Raw genomic sequence first — 8,579 nt, forward strand, 5'->3', positions numbered from 1 at the left:
CTGGGGCTACTTCTCTCTTTATCCGACCTAAAGCTGAATTTCTCCGATTGAGAATATAGTCGATACCTTTCCCTCGATGGCCTTGTCTCCGGTTCATAATTTTTTCTCGACCTTTCAGAGTTCTTACTTCCATTTATTGGGCCCGGGTGGAGCTCAAGTTAATCATCCTCTACCCGAATCTTGGACTCGTACCTGTTATGGACATCTGTCCAAGTTACTGTCTTGTATTCCAACAAGCTCTCCTTTAATTTGAATGAGGCAGTTAAGCTTCGGGGATTGAGCCCCTTAATGAAAGCTTGTTTCGCCTATTCTTCCGGGACCGGGGGAAGCTCCATCCGTTCCCTTTGGAACTGATTCACGAATTCACGTAGCAGCTCATTATCTTTTTGGGTGATTCTAAAAATATCCTCCTTTCTAGCCTGTACCTTTTTGGCCCCGGCATGAGCTTTGATAAACGCATCTGTGAGCATCTCGAAAGAAGTGATGGAATGCTAGGGCAGATGGTCGTACCAAGTCAATGCCCCTTTGGACAATGTTTCACCAAACTTTTTCAGCAATACCGACTCTATTTCATCCTCCTCGACATCGTTGCCTTTTATGGAACAAGTGTACGAGGTCACGTGCTCCTGTGGGTCCGTTGTCCAATCATACCTTGGAATATCCGGCATCTTAAACCTCTTCGGGATCAACTTTGGGGCCGCACTCGGAGGGAAAGGTCTTTGAATGTATCTCTTTGAATCCAGTCCCGTCAAGATCAGTGGTGCTCCTGGGATCTGATCCACTCGAGAGTTATATGTTTCCACTCTTTTCTCTATTAAATCGACCCGTTTTGCCAAAGTCTCCAGCATTTTCAAAACCTCGGTTGATGAACCGGCCCCAGATCCGTTGCTTTTGACAATTCGTGCCTCCTCTCGCCTTGGTTCAGTAGCCCCTTTCGGCTTTGTTGAAGCTGCATTGTTGTCTTTGCTCTAGAGCTGAGCTATGGCAATCGCCTGGTCCTGCAACATTTCGAAAATCAAACGTAAGTTAATTTCATCCGGTATATCCAGTGCTTTTTGGGCTTGCACCCGAGGTAAAGTAGTTGAGTTATGGCTATTCAGAGGGTCTGTGGCTAGAACGGTGGTATTCTCCTGATTGACGGTATTCTACCGATTAAGGCCTTCTCTTGAGTTGACAGCATTTGGGTCGGCCGGATCAGTAGGTGGGTACCGTAGCCCGCTGTGGTTTTCGTTTTCAGCAACAATCTCATTGTTGTTCACATGCCTGGAATGACCGTTGTTTGCCATTTCGAACGTTTTTTCTGCAAATTTGCAAACTTTCAAACAACAAGTGAAAAAGGAAGTAGCAAATAATTAAACCACCACTATTATCCTATGCCCTTCGGTGGGCGCTAAACTGTTTACCCCCAAATAGTGGGTAACAATTAAATTTGTAAGTGGTGGATAGGATATGTGAATAGATTTAATTATAATATAGGATAGTAACGAATAAGTAATGATATGTATTAGCAAATAATAGCAATGGAAATTAGAGAAGAAGAGTGGACGAATGTTGCGAATTGGTCTGGTATAGAAGAAGCTTCTTTTAACCGAGCCAAAATACTTGAGGAGATATTTATGCCACTTTGCTGATAACAATATGTTGAATCGTAAAAAGCTAACTTAAAAAGGAAAGGATAGCCCTCTATTTATAGCTAACAGCAAATGGGCCCTAGTAAAATGTAGAAAAAGCCCTTCTAGAAAAAACCTTAAAATGGATAAGGCGTCCGTACGGTCTGACACCCGTACTGTTGTCAGCGCAAGTGAAGGAACAGTTATATGACGCGTGGCCTGTCCCATAACTGATTATCCGATCCTATGTTGAGTGTGCTCTTTAGGCTCGGGTTTTTTGTGCTTCAGTAGAATGCCCTCGGTGTCGAAGCAGAGTTGAATGTACTCACGACCCTTCGGTTTTCATCCCTGCCGGTGGTTACGACATTACTCTCTTTCGATTCCATTTTGGACGGCTTTATCCTTTACTCCGGTTCCAACCCCACACAAGTTGGTTCGGTTTTTACCATATACAATCGGTACAACTGAAATGATCAGCAATGATCAACCACTGCTGAGCGTCAAATGTCGAGACGGTGTGGGCATTTGCTTCGATAGCTCCATAATTTCTTTAATAGCTCTGTTCTAGATTGGCCAGCTCAGTGAATTCATGCACCAAGGATAATAGTCTGTCAAAATTTTCCCTTTGCTCTCTCTTCATCCATCCAATCGATCCATCCAATCGATCTCTTTACGAACCCAAAACCCATTTTTGAAAATAGCCAGCTATGATGCTCGGCTCAGGAGGATCCGGCCTTGTGGTCCCTCGAAATTTCAAATTATTCAAAAAACTTGAACAAGGTTATATAGATCTGGTCAATCAGCTATGATTTTAAAAGGATTTGGTTCCTTGGTTCCTTTATCCTAAGCAATAAAGAAGGCATGAAGAAATAGAATGTGGATCAATCAAGAAAAGAAATAGCACTGTAAGTTGAAATTCGTTGGAAAAATTGTCCCTACCGTTACTTTTTAAACGTTTCCGTTAGGGAGATAAAAAGTGCACCACTTTAGCAAAGTTAAGGGATTAAATATGCTCAAGTTATATTTGAGGGACCAAAATGAACCTACTCAAATAGATAAGGAATCATTTTAGCCCTTTGCTCGAGTCTCAGCTATTAGTTTTCTAGGTAGTTGAATCATAATTCGGATCGGAAAAATATCAAAAGTTTGAGTCACGTAGTAATGATTTCACACCGTGCTTCCGTGCTTTTTTAAGAGAAATATAATTATGTACGTTTTGGTGCAATAAATTCGAAGAACTATCAATGAAACTATGAAAGTCTCCATAAGGATCTAATTAACTGATACATCACCAAAGATTGTAGTGAATATATGAGATTTCTTTCTTCTTAATCAAAAGGTTAGATTTGTGAATGATAAAATATTCTAATAGAAAGCATTTTATCTTAAATGGGTCTTAGGTAACGTGAATTCAAATAAGTACGTCAAACTAATATTTCGGATACCGAAAAAGTACCATACCAAAATTAATAAACGTGGAGCCAGATTGTCCATGTATACTATCTGGAAAAAAAGAAAGAGAAAGGAAAAAAAAAAACGTCAGAGATGTAAGTGAAATGTTGTTTGTTTCCTTTACTTGATTGCAAGTTGAAACTCATCATTCTTGTTTTGTCAACTCACGAAAGTGAAAGAATAAAGAGACGACAAATGGAAGGGGACCAATTGACAATGCATAATACGAAGAAGAAAACAATCAAGTATCAATGCCCACCACCAGCCACAAGACAGTACAGTATAAAATTTTATTTTGTAATTCATATAATTGACATTAATTGTGTGAAACTCTTTCTATCTTGCAAGTTGGTGAACGGGACCTTACATTTTTGAATTCACCAACTTAGAGTTTAGTAGCTTAGTAGACAAAAATAGTCTCACACAACTAAACTTTTTCGTATGTTACCCCTTTCTGGATTTCAGGACTGGTTTGCACATGGCCAAGCTTTGAGTATTTAATTTGATGCAGTTTTATTCATGGAGTCCACCGTTTAAGCGGAGGATTCAGAATTTTAAAAGTTGTACATACGCAGGTCAATCACCCAAAAGACAACTACATGTTCCCTTTCATAAAAGTAGGATAGTAACGTGAAAAACAAATCATGTTATGTGTTATGACAAATTAAAATATATTGATAGTGTAAAGGATGTTTACCATAATTGATGATTGAAGGCCTTATACTCATACTTGATCCATACGGGGATTTCAGCTGTTTGCTTAAAGAGGAGCCAGAAATTCTATAGTAGATTATTTGGTTCTGTGGTCCATTTAACTTTCATGGACAACAAACAGCTATTCCCACTACACACTTGATTTAGACAATATTTCACAACAGAAATTAGAGCTAATGCTTGAACTTGTTCTAACATAAAGGAAAAACGAATGCAATATATTACACTAATTTGGTTAATATAAAGGGAAAACTGATGTTACATTACCCTAATTTGAATACTTCTGATTTAGAACGTATCCTGGATCTCCAGTAACAACATTGACCTTTCAGATTCGGCTTTTAATAGGAACTCAACCAATTTACATATTTTCGTAAATGCTAAATAGCGGGATAATTAATTTGTGAATTTTTCGTCCTAACGCTCCCTGGATCTATCACAGGCACAGCAGTTGCTGAGACTTCCTGTAATTATTAAGGAATGTCCCGCGACACTGCTTCACAACACTAATAACTAAGTCTCGATCCCAATTGATTATATAAATTCTCCCTTATCATGCTTATGTTATTTCCTCCGACACTGATTTTCAAAAATAATATTTAATGAATGCGTAACAATATTTCTTAAAAAAAATGCATAAATATAATAAACTGAAATTATTTAAAAATAATACAAAGTCAATGTTTATTCATTTGTTTGCACGGATTGTCCTTCAAAGGCGTTGTTCTTTAATTTTTAACCCTCAAATTGCTGGTCTTTAATTTTTGTCCTTTGCTTAAAAAAGTGGCCGAAAATATCCCGAGGTTTTGGGTTCGAACCTCTGCTCAGTGTAAAAAAAAAAAAAAAAAAAAAAAAAAAAAAAAAAAAAAACTCTGCAACGGAAGGCTTCGCAAAAAATTTGTCTTAAGACAAAAATTAATTATGCCTTAAGGAAAAAGTTTGTCTCGCGAAATCTTGTAAGGCTTTGTCTCGCGAAATCTTGTAAGGCAAATTTTTTTTTTCCCGAATAGGCCTTATTTTGCTACAAAACTTTGCCTTACGGTTTTATTTTTTTTTTGTTTTTATTGAGCAGAAGTTCGAACCCAGAATCTTGAGGTATTTTAGGCGAAGAACAAAAATTAAAGACCAACAATTTGAGGGCTAAAAATTAAAGACCACCCCCGAAAAAGAGTAATCGTGCAAATTATCCATGTTTATTTTGGGCCACATATTAGGCAATGTCTATAGATTCACTTTATGCTTGTTGGGCCTAATCCAAGATTTTGGGGCAATTTGCAGGATTGTCCTTCGCTGGGGTGGTCTTTTATTTTTGGCCTCAAATTAGTGGTCTTTAATTTTTGTCCTCTGCCTTTGCAAATTCTGCTTTAAGGCAGAATTTCGCAAGGTAGAATTTGGGCCTCAAGACAGAATTTGCATGGGGAATTTACAAAACTGACCATGCAAATTCTGCCTTAAGATAGAATTTTGCAATGGCAGAGAACAAAAATTAAAGACCACCAATTTGAGGGGCAAAAATTAAAGACCACCCCAAATGAAGGACCATCCGCGCAAAGAAAAAGAAGATTTTCTACTCTTTATCAAGTCCTCCTTGTAGTTTCTAAAACAAAAATTATGTAAGAGAAGTGAGCAAAGGGAACTTGTTTTTGCCGAAAAGAGAATTTTTCTTTAAACCCCAGTTAACTTGCCTAGTAAAACAAAGGAAATTGGCGTGTATACAATACTCCATTGCTTTGGCTTTTTTTTTTTTTTCTTTTGACAAAGATTAAGCTTAACAATTGTAGCCCAAAACGATTGACAGCAGATAGCCAAATCCCCTTCTTTTTTTTTAAGTAATGTTGTGTGATTTATGTAGCCACCATCAACTGCAGTGATACCATTGATCCTCCATTGTCTCATCACCTCTAGGACGACAAAGTTTCTCTACTACTACCATAGAAATTCTCTAGGTCATTTGTGGGAAAAATCTTATAACTACCTCAATCTTGAAATCACAACAAAACTCATATGGGCTTTTTGTTAGGTGTGTGAACAAAGTATCACATTAGTAGCTGAAAAGAAAAAATGAGCTACTTATAAGGTATTGGATACTCTTAATGATGTGAGGCATTTTGTCCTAGATGTTTTATAATATCTTTACTAAATACTAATATGTCATCTACATACACTAATACAAACCTTTATATTCTCCAAATATACTATCCATTTTTCGTTGAAAAATTGGTGGGGCTGTCTTTAATCCAAACGGCATTACTAACCATTCAAAATGCCCTTCAGGACAAGTAAATGCTTTCCATTCTAGACTGTCTTCATGTATTTTTACCTGCCAATATCCTGATTTACGATCAAACTTACTAAATATTTTCTTTCGTTGTATTCTATTAATTAATTCTGTTTTATCTGGTAATTTATACCCATATCTGGTAGTTTATACCCATCGGTTCTAGTATTTTCATTAAGTCTTTTATAATTTATTACCATTCTAGCTTTTCTTCTTATTATCTCACTATGGTTTCTTACCATGAAGGCTGCTAATCTACATTCTTTTTTAAACTTAATTCTTATTGTAAATCTTTCTATATCGTCTCTTATCCCTTTTAATTCCCAAGTTATGGCGGATATGGTATCTTCGTTAATAACACTTAGTACAGACCTATTTACTATTAGTGATACTAATTATTCTGTATTCAATAATTCTAGAAATGCAGTCAAAGCTTTTTCTATTTTCTTTAGCTCTCGTCTACGTTCTATATCTCTATATAAATATCAATAATTAATAGCTATTTGTTTTGTTAAAGGGTGTCTCTTCATACAATGATTATTTAATATGGCTTGAATCGTTTTGTTGCTTGCTTCTGATAGGATTTTCTAGATTTTATGTATCCTAATAATCTATATTCTAATCCTGATATATTATCCATTAACTCTTGTAGCCTTTGTTGATTGTCTTTAGAGCTACTTAATCTAATATATTCGGGATATAACCTAATACATGTCCAAAAATAATAAATAATAAAACAAGAAATTCATATATATATATATATATATATATATATATATATATATATATATATATATATATATATATATATTTTCATGGATATACACAAATATACATGATATACAATCTTTAGAGGCACATATATTTTCGTGGATATTCATCAATATATACGATATATAAGGGGAAATACTTGAATATACAAGGGGATATACAAGGATCGAGTCGTGTTCAATCTTGAGTTTCTATTTGAAAATTAGCTCAAATCTGTCTCAAATAATCTCCAAACGACTCCAAAATGTCGTTGTATGTACTAGTATGCTATGTGCGCGTAATTGTATGTATAGTGATACATAGGGACATATAGTAAGCATACCCCAAACATACACCAGACAAACAACGAGATACAATATGCATACAACAATCTTTACCTTCAAACCACCACCACGAAAACACTATAGCCACCACCACAAAGTACTATAAGCACCACTCGTTCCACTATAACAATGCAAAAATCATTTTCACACAACCAAAAAAAAAGAGTTTTGCAAAGAGTTAAATTTGTCCAGATTTATTTCGACGGATCGTTCGTGAAATTCTCTTAAGACTAATTGACTTGGGGGTATACCTGTGTACATTTTTCGATCCAAGGGACCCATGTTCTTTGAGATACTACAATTCCACGTGTTTCCCTTTTTCTTGAGCAAAATATCATCAAGGAATAATTACTTGATGTAGCTTCTTATAAGACCTATTTATTGATAATAACTACCACTACTAAAAAAACAGGATTTTCCGACCTAACAAAAAAGGCTATTTCCGACCTCATGAGGTCGGTTTTGGCCAAAAACCGACCTCAAAACCGACCTCAAAATTAGGTCGGAAAATAGTGGGTCGGAAATATTACCGACCTCATGAGGTCGGTAAATTTTTTTAAGTCGGGTATTAATTAGATAAATTACCGACCTCATTAGGTCGGTAAATTATATTAATAATATAATGATATGAGTTTACCGGCCTCCTGAGGTCGGTAATTTATATGAATATATAATATATTGTTTTAGATTTCCGTCGTCGAAAGGTCGGTATTTCACAATTTCTATAAAATATTTGCAGAAACCCGACCTCATGAGGTCGGTAATTTGTAATTTTTGGGAAAATTTTGCAAAAAACAGACCTCATGAGGTCGGTAATTTGCAATTTCTAGAAAATTTTGCAGAAAACCGACCTCATGAGGTCGGTAATTTGCAGTTTCTAGGAAAATTTTGCGTAAAACCGACCTCAGCAATTTCTTGGAAAATTTTGTAGAAAACCGACCTCATGAGGTCGGTATTCTGCAAAAAAATTGGTAGAATCTAGCTGCTATTCCAGCTGCCCCCTGTCAAGATGAAAACAATTTTATATTCAACTAAAATCAGCTCAAATAGCTGCCAACAATTCACCAAACTACTACAAATACATAAAACGTTAAGCTACTTCAACAAACACATATATTACAACCACCAATACATCAAATTCAATTCGAATTTACTTCAAAGTTGAATCAAAACGTCATTCAAACATTCACAAGAGACATTAAGCTACTTCAACCTTCGCAAACATCAATACAACATTAAACTACTTCAACCTTTGCAAACATCCACAAAACATTAAATTAGTCTACACTAAGTTAGTCTACAACATTAGACTACTTCACTCCTCGCAAACATCCACAAAACACTTACACAATCCACAAATCCACCAAAACATTAACATTCAAACATGCCTTTGTGTGTTTGGCACGTGAGTCTCATCATCATCCGCACCAC

General features: G+C 36.0%; 1 long non-coding RNA gene across 1 annotated transcript; it reads right to left on the reverse strand.

Annotated features, from left to right (window-relative positions):
- Window positions 1-8,152: 8,152 nt before the first annotated feature.
- Window positions 8,153-8,573, reverse strand: LOC132036942 (uncharacterized). Its single transcript, XR_009409714.1, has 2 exons — window positions 8,399-8,573; window positions 8,153-8,361 (listed from the first exon to the last, which is right to left on the reverse strand). It is a non-coding gene; the product is annotated as an uncharacterized LOC132036942 (long non-coding RNA).
- Window positions 8,574-8,579: the final 6 nt, after the last annotated feature.

Source organism: Lycium ferocissimum, chromosome 11 (genome assembly GCF_029784015.1).
Source record: "Lycium ferocissimum isolate CSIRO_LF1 chromosome 11, AGI_CSIRO_Lferr_CH_V1, whole genome shotgun sequence".
Lineage (NCBI taxonomy): Eukaryota > Viridiplantae > Streptophyta > Magnoliopsida > Solanales > Solanaceae > Lycium > Lycium ferocissimum.